The sequence below is a fragment of the Sorex fumeus genome, unplaced genomic scaffold (assembly GCF_029834395.1).
Source record: "Sorex fumeus unplaced genomic scaffold, SorFum_2.1 ptg000063l, whole genome shotgun sequence".
NCBI lineage: Eukaryota > Metazoa > Chordata > Mammalia > Eulipotyphla > Soricidae > Sorex > Sorex fumeus.
In genome coordinates, this window is record NW_026606120.1 from 61,701,268 (window position 1) to 61,715,987 (window position 14,720).

The 14,720-nt window shown below is 44.9% G+C and overlaps 1 pseudogene; it reads right to left on the reverse strand.

The window, feature by feature from the left end:
- Nucleotides 1–9,126: 9,126 nt before the first annotated feature.
- LOC130035052 (60S ribosomal protein L18-like) lies at nt 9,127–9,709 on the reverse strand (annotated as a pseudogene).
- Between the last annotated feature and the right edge of the window lie 5,011 nt (nt 9,710–14,720).

Below are 14,720 nucleotides of genomic sequence, written 5' to 3' on the forward strand. Positions count from 1 at the left end.
GAGATAAAGCACAGCCATAGGGTGGTTGCCTTGCACGCAGCTGACCCAAGTTGAATCCCTGGCATCCCATATGGTTCCCCAAGCACAACCAGGTGTAAGCCCTGAGCACCGCAAGGTGTGGACACAACAAAAAAACAAAACAGCTCTTCTCTCCAACTCCTGTGCGGCATTACCCACATTGGACACAAGATGGCACTGCTCCTCTGTGTGCTTTCAACTCTTGTTCAGTCAGTAAACCTTTGGCTGGGCCCACTAGAAATTCCACCCAGGGTGACAGACACCAGAAAGCAGCTGTTATCCCAAATCCAATGAATAAAGTGTTCTCCCTCAGTCAAGCCTCCTCTGTGAGTTGAGTCCGTCTATTCCCACTCTATAGATGAAAAGATCAAGGCTGCTACAAAGGACCAAGTCACAGATAACTTGGAAGTATAGTGTGCCCTACTCCTAAAAATAAGAGTTTACCTAGGAGCAGGTAAGACGGTAGAGACAACAAGATAAGATGACGGCAGCAGGCACTCTGGTGGAGGGTGTGGGACGGTAGCATTGAATGCATGAAACCCTATCGCAAACAGTACTGCAAGTCCTGGTACCTCGTATAAAATTTTTTAAAAGAATGATCACTTGACTTCCCGTTACTCATCGATTTGCTCGAGCGGATGCCAGTAACGTCTCCATTCATCCCTGTTGCATGCTAGTGTAGGTCAATGGCATCTGTTCGTTCTAGGAACATAAAGAGCCTCAAACCAATCGTTCAGGGTCTTGTCGAAGAAGTCTGACCATCTCGTAGGTGGGCGGCCACATGGTCTTTTGACATCCCGTGGAATCCAGTCAGTAACAGCTCTAGTCCAGCGGTCATATCCAAATCTCATTATGTGTCCAGCCCATCTGATTTTCGACGCCTTGTCAAACGAGAGAGCGTCCCTGATTCTTGACGGTCGACAGAGGTCGGAACTCTGGATTCTTTCTCTCATTTGAGTGAAGCATGATACTCCAAGCATAGCTCTTTTGATTCCTCTTTGGGAGACCTGAATAGAGTTCTCATCCTGTTTTCCTAGGGCCCAGGTCTCTGAGGCGTATGTTAATGCAGGAAGAACAGTGGAATCAAAGAGATGTGCCCGGAGCCGGAGGTTCTTCGTCCTCTTAGCTATTTCTTTGATGCCTTGAAGGCGTTCCAAGCCGCTCTCTTCCTCCTGTGCAACTCAGGTGCCAGGTCATTCGTCATGTTGACTTCTTGATCTAGGTACACATAACTGTTGCATTCGGAGATGGTCATTCCGTTGAGAGCGAATGGAATGTCAGGAACGAGACTGTTTCTCATAAACATTGTCTTCGTGAGATTCAGCTGGAGTCCGACCTTTCCACACTCACGGTCGAAGTCAGCCAGCATTTGTGCCGCTTGGCTAATGTTTGGTGTTATTAGAACGATGTCATCAGCAAAGCAGAGGTGGTGTAGTTGCCGACCGTCTATCTTCACTCCCATTCCTTCCCATTCCAGTCATTTCATTTCATTTCATTTCATCATCCTGTTATTCGTCGATTGCCTCGAGCAGGCCCCAGTAACGTCTCTTTCATCCTAGCCCTGAGACTATATTCAAGGCTCTTTAGGAGAATGAGACCCATCATTGTTACTGGTATTTGGCATATTTGGTACGCCACGGGGAGTTTGCCAGACTCTGCCCTGTGGGCAGGCTACATTCGATAGCCTGCAAGTTTGTCCAAAGTAGGAAGGAGACAATAAGATGTCATAAAAAAAAGTTCTGATAAGATGTCGCGCGGCCGCGCGGTTCCGGGAGCTGGATTTTGTAGTCTCTGAGTCTTGGCCGCTGATGGGATTACAGGGCGCCAGGGGGCCAGGTGGTGGGTGTGACCCCCGCCTACTGAAATTTGGAGGATCTGGGTGGAAGATGCTCGACTCCAATCCGAGTAGGCTTGGAGGTCTCGGCTGTGTAATCCCATCCCATTCCAGTCGTCGCATGACATTCTTGAGGGTGGCACTGAAGAGTTTCGGTGAAACCCTGACGAACCCCTCTATTGACATTGATGATCACTTCTTTGTAGAATGGTGAGGTCCTGGTAGTGAATCCATAATACAGCTCACAGAGGATCCTGATGTATTGAGTTTGAATGCCTGATTGGCTAGGGCTTCGATGACCGCTTCCGTCTCAACAGAATCAAAGGCCTTCTTTAAATCAATGAACGTTAGACAGAGCGGCATCTTGAACTCCCGAGATACCTCAGTGAGCTTGGTTATCGTGTGGATATGGTCGATGGTGCTGAATGATAGTCTACATTTTAAAAGATCTTATAGTTTATCAAGCACGTTCATAACTTAATCATCGTAGGAACCCTCTGGGATATCACCCTCCCTATTTTGCATGTGGGAAAACTGAGGCAGAGCAAAATTATCCGCCAAATATACATAACTGCCAAGGAACAGGTCAGAAGGTAAGGCCCTGGGGTTCAGAATGATAGGAAAGTGGGGAGGGTTTTTGCCTTGTACACAACCCAACTGGGTTTGATCCCCAGCATCCCTATGGTCCCCCAAGTACCGCCAGGAGTGATTCCTGAGTGCAGAGCCAAGAATAACCTCTGAGTATAGATGGGTGTGGCCCAAAAAAGCAAAAAAAATAAAAAGAGAAAGAAGGTGAGTCTCTAAAACTGTCCCTTTTCCCTCCAAGAGCTTATTCTTAACACAGGTGTTCCTGGAAGTATTAGAATTCACTAGAGGGATGACAGATGCTTAACTAGGCCCTCATTTCTTAAACTGTGGGTTGCAATCCCAAAGCTGCTCCTACAGCTGAAGGTTGGGATCATGGAAAATTTGGCAATAGTCAAAGGCCTCTGAACACTCAACAACCGAAAACTGATTCAAAATCAAAAGCACAATGAATCCGAGGTGTCTCTGAGAGTGCTCACCAGTGTTGCATTTGTCAGGCAAAATGGGGTTCCTCAAGTTGACACCTGATTGATCATTTCTCAAGAAAAGTAAATATTCAATCCTTAATTGTACACTTGAAACAAACACAGTGCATCTCAATTATACTTCAAGTAAAAAGGAATTAACTGGAATAATTTTTCACTTTGTATTTTCATTTGATCATATTCCCACCCCCCCCCCCCAGCCTCTGAAGCTATAATTGATATACAACGTTGAGAAGATATTAAGTGTACGATGTGTGTGGGCAGGCGCTGGGTAGCAAGCCACGTGCCTCACCTGTGTAGCAGAGCACAGGCATGGACCGATGATTAAATAGACTCTATGGTGAAATTGTCGCCATAAAGAGGCTAACACATCCCTCATCTCACTTCCCATTGTGTTGTTGCTGTTATGGTGAGAACATTACATGAGCTCAAGGCTCATAGCAACTTCTGTGTATACAACACAGGGTTGTCAAGTCACCGTTCCATACACTGAAGCCCCACAACTTACTCAGTTAAAAATGTGTGCCCTTTGATTGACGTCTCCCCATTCCTGGCACCTGCTAGCTTGGGCAGCTACCAGGCTGCTCTTTGCTTTTACTAGTTTGACTTGAAATCACACCATATTTGTCTTTCTTTGACTTACCATAATGCTCTTAAGGCCCGCCCATGTTGTTGTGATAACAAGCTTTTGAAAAATAAATAAATAAACTCTGGATGACCACTTTAGTTATTCGGTGGGGGGGAGATATGGGGGGGGGACTCCCTTACCGGCAAATCTTCTACAACTGGGCTGGCAGTTCAATGAGAGGAACAGAGGATGTGGTGTTATGTGGGCCCTGAGGTGACAGGGACTACCCAGGCCACCCAGATGATTCTCAGGGACCTCCAGGGCCCCACCCAGTAGCTCTCAGCAGCCTCCAGGGCTCACCCTGTGCTCCTCAGGGAACCACATGGTGCTGTCCATCAAACCAGGGTTGGTCACAAAATGTGAGCCTTAACCCCTGTATTGTCTTTCCAGCAGCCCTTAGAAGCCACCTTGAACCTGTTTGTGTTTACAGGCCATGACTACTTTATATATTCAGAGCCGAATGAGAGATAGAGACAAAAAGACAGATCTCATACCTAAGCGATGCTCTCATGCCCCAAGAAAGCCAAATGGCTCCTAGATGCATTGCTAAAATCTCAAATCAAGGGACTTGGGGAACAAGTGAAGGTGCATCCACACCACAGCCTGCCCAGGTGGAAGAATCTAAGCTGCGGCTGATGAATTCTTGTTCCTGGAAGCAGAAGGTATAACTTGGAAAGAAAAAAATTCACATTAGTGCCACTTATTCAAATTTGATAGGTCTTGTAATTTCGCTTGTATTTCATTTGTGAATTTGCTTTCTGTTTCATAGTCACATGAGGGCTACAAGCATACATTTATACCTAGTTTTATGCTTATACAGACTTAAGTGATATGACAAAATTAATTTGTCAACACTCAGCGTCGCTGGAAACATTTTTCCCTTTATAAGGACTGCACAGGGGCCAGAGTGATAGCATAGTGGCTTTTTTCTGGCATGCAACCAACACAGGATCAATCCCTGGCACCCCGTATGATCCCGTGAGCCCCCAGGCGTGATCTCAAGTGCAGAGCAGGTGTAAGCCCTGATCACAGCCGGGTATGAACAAATAAATGGACTGTGCAAGGGGGCAGAGAGATGACTTAAAGAGCCAGAGCACACAGGGAGCTTGCAAAGGCCCTAATTTTGATTCCCAAAACTACATACCCATCCCATCCCCAACTCCAGCACTGCCAGGTATGACTCCAAGAACCCCAGTATCACCAGACCTGAAAAGTATAACGCACCAAACAAAACTAGGCCTGGTATTGCCAGTCCTCCCTAGACCACTGAGCACTGCTGGAGAGAGCCCCCTGAAAAAGAAAAAACGATGCACACACAATGAAAGAAAGATGTCCAGGGCTGGTAAGATGGTAGAGGGATTAAGGCTTTTGCCCTGTACACACTGACCCCAGTTTGATCTCCGGCACCACAGAGGGTCCCCCAAGCACTGCCCAGTGATCTCTGAGCACAGACCCAGAAGTAACCCCATCCTGAGAACCTCAAGGTGTGACCCAAGTCCCCCACCAAAATGAAAAGGATTTTACCCAGTCAAGTCAGAGAAACACTGACCATCATCTTTCCCTTAGGAAAGGTCACCACCGCTGACCTGTGGAGCAGCCCCTCCCTTCCTGCACAGGAGCCTGGGAAAGGTAGCTCCTGGCCACACGCTGGGCCGGAAAAGGACAAGCCCTACTCTCCATCCTGCCCTGCTGGGAGGGGTGGGTGGGGAGCTGGGGCTTCTCTGAAAGAAGGCTACTTGCCACTGGTGTGCAAAGGGCCTCAGTGCTGAGGCTTAACAGGTCCACTTTCCCCCTTCTGACACATGGACAGAATATCTGGAACCTGCCTTCCTTTAGGCTATTACTAAACTCTTCTAAAATCCCAACTAGCTTGTACTTATGGCATTCAAGAGGATAGTTATCTCAAGCCCTCCACAGCAATCTTCCTCCCATCTCCTCAGTCTCAGAGGCTGGATGTGTCCACACTCAAAACCAACATCAAAGTTCACCGATTTAGAGGGTACACTGGCCATTGATGGTGGGGGGTGTTTGTTTTTGTTTGTTTTGTTTTGGACCACACCCAGTTGTGCTCAGGGTTTACCCTAGGCTCTGCACTCAGAGATCACCCCTGCCTGGAATCAAAGCCAGGTCAGCCACATGCAAGGAGAGTGGGTGGAAGTAATCCTATTCACGGTACTACCTCCGGCCTGGTATGTTAGCACATAGGATCTCATGAATCTCTGCCACTTGCTTATCTTGCCTAATATCAGCTGAACCTTTCAGGTTGATGAATAAGACTGTCAACTCATCATTTTTAAAGAGCTATATAACATTTCAGAGTTTGGAATAAACTCACCATACCTCTAGGGAGAAACTGTCAAGTTGTGTTTAAGCTTTTTTTTTTTTTTCATTATCTTCACAAGCAATGTCCTTTCTTGAATCGACTCCAGGATGTGAGCTATATCATTATGGAGTCTAGTTTAGTTCACCTAAATGTGATGTTATTGTTGACAGGATCTTTGCACAGATCTGAGCAGCAGCTATATGCAGGGCACAGTTCTGGACATAAAGAAGTAAACAAGACTTTGCCCTCCTCCCAGCAGGGAAATTCTAAGAAGTATTTATATAACTAGTATTTATTAATTATATGCTACCTATGTAATTAATTATATGCTATCGAATGTAGCCTGCCCACAGGGCAGAGTCTGGCAAACTCCCCGTGGCATACCAAATATGCCAAATACCAGTAACAATGATGGGTCTCATTCTCCTAAATAGCCTTGAATATAATCTCAGGGCTAGGATGAAAGAGACGTTACTGGGGCCTGCTCGAGGCAATCGACGAATAACAGGATGATGAAATGAAATGAAATGCTACCTATGTATTATAGTATACCTAGTATCTATATATCTCTATCCAATGGACAAAGTGAAAGTACTTCAGAGAAAATATATCTGTATTCTATTTATACTAGTGCAAGCAAACCCATTGCACTCATTTCCTAATATTGAGTAATAAATTACCACCAACTTACTGCCTAAATAATACATATTTATTATGTATAATTAAATTATCATTATAATAATAGTTATGTTTATTATCTCACAAGTTTCATGTGGCCTTCTGTGTCTGATTTTGTTTACTTAGCACAATATTTCAAATTTGTTAAGTGCATGAACCAATTAGGGACTCCTCACCAGGCTGTTTTTACTCGGGGCCCAGAGTGGGGTGGGTGAGAGCCCTTCCTGCCCCAAGGGACCCAGCCCCGACAGCTGATCTCCACTATCCAACCGCCACCACGCTCCAGGCCACTTTCCTGTCACATCATAAGACACTTCCTACCCATTTTCATTAATTACCACACCATATTTGATGGGGTTCAGACAGTAGGCAACAAATCATAGAGAGAAATATATAAATATATGCCTCTCGGAGAGCCCGGCAAGCTACCAAGAGTATCCCGCCCGCACAAGCAGTGCCTGGCAAGCTTCCCGTGGCATAATCAATATGCCAAAACCAGTAACGACAACAGGTCTCATTCCCTTGACCCTGAAAGAGCATCCAATCATTGGGAAAAGACAAGTAAGAAGAGGCTGCTAAAATCTCAGGCCTTGGAGGAATAGAAATGTTACTGGCACCTGCTCGAGTAAATCAATGAACAACGGGATGACAGTGATACAATGACAGTGATGAACCAATTAGCTACTTGTTGGATATTAACCCTAAGTATTTTAAGCTTCATCAGTGAATTGCCCCTTTTCTTCCTCCAGAGAAACTTACTGCGCTCTGGCTGGCATCCCTACTTAAAGTTTATCTTTAACCTTTCCCTTGTATTTTACCTCTTATTACCACAGTTCCCCAAGTCAGTCTTGATTACTTATAAGTGAAACTTTCTGGTAATTCTGAACTTTGTATTTGTACTGCTTTGTATTTGAAGTGCTGTGTATTTGTACCTGCTTTTCTATTTCCCCGATAGCCTTTTTATATTTTCCTAGAGAGCAACGTTCTTTGGTTAAACACAGAAAGACCATTAATGTTATGCTCCTAGTATTTGGGAGTTGATTGACTCTGAAATATATCTACTCCTGGGCATTAAAAACACAAGTTAAAATTAAAGGGTAGGGCCAGACAGACTGTATGAGATTAAGGTGCTTACTCTTGCATGTGACAGACCTACTACAATCCCCAGACTTCAAGACCCCTTGAACATGGCCAGAAGCAACCTCAAAGCACAGAGCTGGAAATAGTTCTAGAGCGTTTCCCGGCATGCACACCCCACATCCGCAAAAAATAACAAAAACAGAGCAAATAAATGTTAAAGGGAAGGGAAGACATACACCGTGCTAACACTAATCAAGAGATGTGAAAGATTTCAGCGTAAAAAGTATTTCCAGGGGAAAAGAGGGTGATTTTGTTACAGCAGATATGGTCAGCCTCAGGTTCTTGCAGATGGCGCAGACCACCCACTGTCTTTGGGTTACAGCTCAGTAACAACTCAGAGAAGGATCTACCTGTAGGCTGAAGCAGCACCAGAAGCAGGAACATTCTCGTCCTGGACAAAGTCCTCAGTGCTGCTCCTTCTCACAGCTCGCTGCCGCTGCTTCTCGCTGCGTCTGCCTGCCTCTTATTCTCTCACTAGCCTGCCCTACTCTGTCCTCCTGGCCATCTGCCCACTCTTCTGTCCCCACAGTGACCTAGGTTTGTATACTTTATACATCTCTGGCCTTTAATTGCTTCCTTTACCTGATTAGTTCTGCCTGATGAGATCATTTGATTGAAAAGACCCAACAGACTGAGCATGTAAATGAGGCTGTGGGGTGATTGTGGGACCCCAATATGCTCTTTAAAGGATATGTGAGAAGGTCTCTGAGCACCACCAAGAGCAGCCGCTGAACACTGGGCAGAAGTGACCTCCCAGCACCACTGGGAATATCTCCCCCAATCCCACAAAAGAAAACACAATACTCACCAAGAAATATCTCATCTGAATGGTCCTAACTCTACTAAAGAAAGTGAATTTGTTGGGACTGCTTTGCAAACTGCTAACTCAGGTTGAATCACAGCATTGCGTATAGTGCATCCCTGATCACCACAGGAGTGATACCTGAGCACAGCCCACGCCAAACTAACCCCCCAGTCCCGATCCAGAAAAAAAAAAAAGCAACCAAAATTTGGAAAACCTTTGCAGCAGGGCTGGAGCGATAGCACAGCGGGTAGGGCGTTCGCCTTACAAGTGGCCAACATGGCCGACCCGAGTTCGATTCCTCCGCCCCTCTCGGAGAGCCCGGCAAGCTACCGAGAGTATTCGATATGCCAGACACAGTAACAACAAAGTCTCCAATGGAGACGTTACTGGGCCCGCTCGAGCAAATCAACGATCAACGGGAGGGCCTTTGCACAGGGTTGGGGATATAGCTCAGTGGTAAATTATATACCTTTATGTGTGAGGCCCTAGCATCATCGACAAAAAAGAGAAAAAAATCCTTTGCCCCCCAAAAAAGCTTAAGATACCAATGACTATTCATTCCCAGATTCCAGCACCAAAGTTTTTTTTTTTTTTAGCAACCAAAATCTTTAATAGTAAAGCAGGATCAGGTCAGTTCTTGTAGCCATGGCTGGCCCTTCTGCCTCTTGCGGCCCTTGGAACGCACATAGAGTTTAGCGTGGCTCTGTGGGGTCCCGGGAGCCTTGCCAAAATGCCTATACACTTCCCGGCCTTTGCGGGGACCAGGGAGCAGGACAGTTCCACAGCCTTTGGGGGAGTCCAGGGCCAACTGGTCAAAGATCAGGATTTTGCCCCCAGCCTTGAGGATGCGAGTTCGGGCACGGCCAGTCACATGCAGGGCACACACCTTCAGTTTGGACACCTCCTGAATGCGCACATCATCTGTGATTGTGCCCACCACCACAGCTGTCTTGCCTTCCCGACCAGGAAACTTCATCTTGCGGATCATGCGGGACAGGGACAGAGGTGGCCGGTTGGTCCGGCTCATGAATAGTCTCTTCAGCACAACCTGATTGAACGTGGAGTTGGTGCATCTGGCCAGAAACCGGTAGAGCTTAACCAACAGTCTCAGGTAGATGTCCTGGCTCTTGGGCTCCTTGTGCCGCACCTTCCGGTCTTTGTTGTGGCGGATTATCGACTCCCATGATGGGGCCTTCAGTTCAGCCAGGTCCCAGCACCAAAGTTTTAAAAAGAAAAAAAAAAAGAGTGGACCACGGAGATAGTTCAACAGGCTGGATTGCAGGCTTTGTGTGCAGAAGGCCCAGTTCCATCCCCGGTACCAGATGCTCCCCTGGGCTTCTCCAGGAGTGACCCCGGAGCAGAGTCAAGAGCTTGGGGCTATTACTAGCTCTGCAGTGGGGGAGCGAACTGCTCCTGGTGGTGCTCAGGATGCTGTGTAGTCTTTGGATTGAACCCTGGCATCCTGCATGCAAAATATGAGCTGTAGCCCACTGAGCTACATAGGTACATATAAACGACATATGTACATCTTGTACAAATGCTGCTCCTGATTCACACTTGTGAATTGTCTGATAGGAATTGTCTCACCTATTCCCAGACCCCCAGAGTCTGAACAATGTCATATAATAGATGTTCAATAAATATCTGTAAAGTTTAATGACAGTAATATGATGTCAATTTCATTATTTGGGGATTCCTACCTTTACAGTTCTTTCCCACAACCACATTATTTTAGTAACGACCTTCTCCTGGAAGGTGGAAATCAGGTCAATTTCTAGATAGTTTAAGAAGGTTCTCTGCCATTTCTTTCCCTCTTGTGGCCCACTGCCTGGAGAGAAGAGTTGTCATACTAGTGGAATGTGATTGACTACTTCCAACAGGACATGGTAAGTGCTACTACTCTGACTTTTCTAGTGATATAAGGGTGCCTAGGAGTACTAGCATGCCCAAGGAATCTAAGAATTAGCCCTTAAACCTAAGTCTAACTGAATTTAATCCTTTCCCATGGAATTATATTTACTTACACAATGGATGAAGAATTTCTCTAATATCTTTTCTTTAAGGCAACAACTATGTTTTAATAAAGGTCACCGAACTGGCCAATTTTTTTGTTCATTTTTTATAATTTTATTTATTGAATCGCTCCAGCCGGCTGGAGCAATAGCACAGCAGTAGGGCGTTTGCCTTACAAGCAGCCAACATGGCCGACCCAAGTTCGATTCTTGGCAAGAGCCTGGCAAGCTACCGAGAGTATCTCGCCCGCAGGGCAGAGCCTGGCAAGCTACCCGTGACGTATTCGATATGCCAAACACAGTAACAACAAATCTCATGATGGAGACGTTACTGGGCCCGCTCAAGCAAATCGATGAACAACAGGAGGACCGGACCGGACCATTTATTGAATCACCATGCGAGCAGTTACAAAGCTTTCGGGTCTAAGTCTTGGTCATACAATGAAACACCTGTACCTTCACCAGTGCCCATTCTTGACCCCCAACAACCCCGGTATACCTCCATCCCACACCCTCCCCCTACCTGTGGGGCAGACGATTTCCACATTAACTCTCTCTCTATTTTGATCACATTCAATATTTTGACACCAGACCCACCATTATTATTTGAGATTTTACCCCAACACTCAGATCTGCTGAAAAGGCAACAGTAGACAATTTGTTTTCTATTGCTGGTTATGCATAACATATGATGTTGCGTGGCTGCAGTAGTGGCCGCGTGATTTTGAAATTCCGAAATTTTAACACTTAAATCTGGAGGGATTTCTGCCAAAACCTGCTGGGTTCTGAAATTTGCTCCTGAGTCTCTGGGATCATGGTCATTAAGCAGCTTGATAAGGAGCCAGAAAGTGAACTGGCCAATTTTTGAGAAGAATGATATTATGCATTTAATTCTTTGTGTAAAAAATATTCTCTTAACTCATCATTCAGCCTGTAGTCACACTAAATGGTCTCCTTCACTTGGGTCATGTAACTTGACCATGCGTCATTCCATCTTCCTCAGATTTAGGGCGATGAGGGACAGTCTTTATTGGAGATGCTTATTGGCTGATTCTTTTACCCGGTGTTAAGGCTCAAAAGGAAGCTCTGATGCAGGTATGTTTGGATTTTTAAGGATTTCAAGAAGTCCATCTTCTCTTCTAGATTAGTTTTCAGCTCTTGGCTTCAATTTATACAGCACCAGTTCAAGCTTCATAGTTTATAAAGAGGAAAGGAAATCAGCAGTATAATTATTTTCTGGCCTCAGACTGATATGACCATTTTTAAACATGTATAGTCTTATTATTTTTATATAATCTATTATTCAATGGTATTTATTTATTTTTAGTTTTGGGACCACACCCAGCAGTGCTCAAGGCTTACTCCTGGCTTTGTGCTCAGGGATCACTCCTGGAAGAGTTTAGGGGATCATATTTAGAGTCAATGCTCTAAATATGATCAGAGGTCCTCGGCATGAAAGCAAGCACAGTTAACCTCTGTACTATCTCTTTTATGGCCCCATGATTTGAATTTTAAACATCTTTCCAACATTCATTTGCTAAATATGCTCTGAGCACCTACCTTGCATTATTGCATTTTGTTAGGTACTGCAAATACCAATGGGAGAAATCATAGGCCCTGGCCTCAGGATAATTATTTCCTACAAAAAAAATGTCCTAGGGGAATATTAAATGGTGTGTTACAGTCTCACAGCATTGGGAGGAAGCATTGTCCATGCTCAGTCCCTATTTCCTGAGTGCAGAGAGGAACTGGTACCAGCTCTGGGTTGCCTTCCACAATCTGGAGCTTGTCACGATCTCCGGGAGTCTAAGATTGGGTTCCATAGACTCTGGAGCCCAAAACAGAGCCAAACCCCAAGCCCATCAAATGCTGCCCAGCACACTGCTCTCTGGCTCAGCCTCTGGGAACTGCACAGTTGAATACAGTCTTGACTGAGTGGGCTCCTGATCACACAATCAGGGCCTTTGTTGTGGTGGTTGCTCCTTCTGAAGCTTCATCACCTCTGATGGAATAGGTCACCTTCTGGGCTAGGTTTCTACACAGGCAGGAAACATTCTGCTTGTTGGACACATGATCCTGCCGGCATGTGAGCATGCAGCTTATTCAGGGCACAGTGAGTTGGAGGGAAAGCAGGCCATTCAGGTGGCATTAAAATGATGGTACGTTGTGTCTGCACGTGTGTGTGTGGGTGTGCGCGCGTGCATGCAGGTGTGCTCGCGCATGGTGTTTGAATACCATGTGCATGTTCATATGGGGTAGGGAGAAGTGCAGAAGCTTTGGAAGCTTCAGCAAAGGTCTGGAAGAGATTTGCAGAACATTCTCTCTGTGTAAGGCAGCCCTGGTCATCAGTGACTTCCATAGTCACACAGTCTCTGAAGTTGTTTTAGAGGTTACTTTACTTTTTATGGTTTCTTTATCCCTTTTGATTCTTGGAATCAGCTCTTTCCATTTTGGATCTCTGGTAGTAATAATGCATGGGGATGGGTAATAAAGTATGGGGTGTGTAATAAGGTATGGGGGTATACAGTAATGCATGGGATATATAATAATACACGGAGTGAAAAAAATAATAATAAATGGAGTGGGTAACAGTGCATGGGGCAATAATGCTTGGGGGTGTATAATGCATGGTATAAATAATAATGCATGGGGTGTATAATAATACATGGGGTAGATGATAATGCATGGGTGTGGGTAATAATGCATGGAGTGTACAATATTCATGTGGTAAATGATAATGCATGGTATATAATAATGCATGGGGGCTATATAATAATTCATCAGGTGCAATAATGCATGGAAGTGTGTAATAATGCATGGGGGTGTGTAATAATGCATGTGGTGGGTAATAATGTATAGGAAGGGTAATAATGCATGAGGGTGTGTAATAATGCATGTGGGTGTGTAATAATGCATGGGGCACGTAATAATACATGAGATTGTCTAATAATACATGGGGGGGTCATCATGGTCCTCATCTGGTCAACCTGCCACCCGTACATATTTTCTTAGACAAAGAACAGGAAACTTTTTTTCCACCAAGAGCCAATGGGATATTTATAACATTGTTTGTGGACCATTCAATACAGGCAGACAGCCTGTAAGCAACCAATGGGAAATACGTTTCCGTCTGGTTTGTGCCAAGGCCAGACCTGCCAGACATCATGATTTCACATCCAGCCATTCCCCATCCCTGCCTTGGTCCATGCTTAATCACCAAATAAAACAATGTTGCATTGTCCTCCCCTTGTTCATTGATTTGCTCAAGCGGGCACCAGTAACATCTTTATTGTGAGACTTGTTACTGTTTTTGGCATATCGAATACACCACAGGGAGCTTGCCAGGCTCTGCTGTGCAGGTGAGATACTCTCTGTAGCTTGCCAGCTCTCCAAGAGGGACAGAGGAATTGAACCTGGGTAGACCACGTGCAAGGCAAATGCCCTATTAGCTGTACCAATTAGCACTTATAATTCACCCTGTATGATATAGTTATCCTGTGTCTGTTTCAAGAAGAACAAATGGAAATAATTTTACTTCTTCCTTTGTTTTCTCCTTTCTGTATTTCTAGTACTCCCAGTATTAAATAGGGATGATGAAAGTGGATTGTTTCTGGATCTTAGAGGGAAAGCATTCAATATTTTACCTTTAAATCTTACACTCTAAACTCTCAGGTATATGTAGGGTTATCATGGGAATAATAACCTATATTAAGTCAGGAGTAAGCCCAGGAGTACCACCAGGTATGACCCACAAAAAAGGGTCAGAGTGATAATCGTTCAGTGGGTAGGACACTTGTCTTTTTCATGACCAACCGGGTTTAATCCCCTGCATCCCATATGGTCCCCTGAACCCTTCCAGGAGTGATAACTTAGCACAGAGCTAGAAGCCCTGAGCACTGCCTGATGTGGCCTCCAAACAAACCAAAAAAGCAGCTTTGTACCTATTTTCAAGGGGAATTTCAATCTGTAATTTTCTCTTTTGTAATGTCTTTGTTTTTTTTTTCATCAGACTAAGCTTTGCAGAATGAGTTGGGAACTCTGTCTCACCTCTAAATTTTTTGCAATTTTTTTTGGGTGTACATTATTTTCTTAAATATTTTATAGCACTCATCAGTGGATCTGTTTTTTTTAACAATAGGAATTTGTTTTTTGGGGGGTGAGGAGCCACAATTAGCAGTTCCCAGAATAACCATAAAAATGTACATGGGCCAG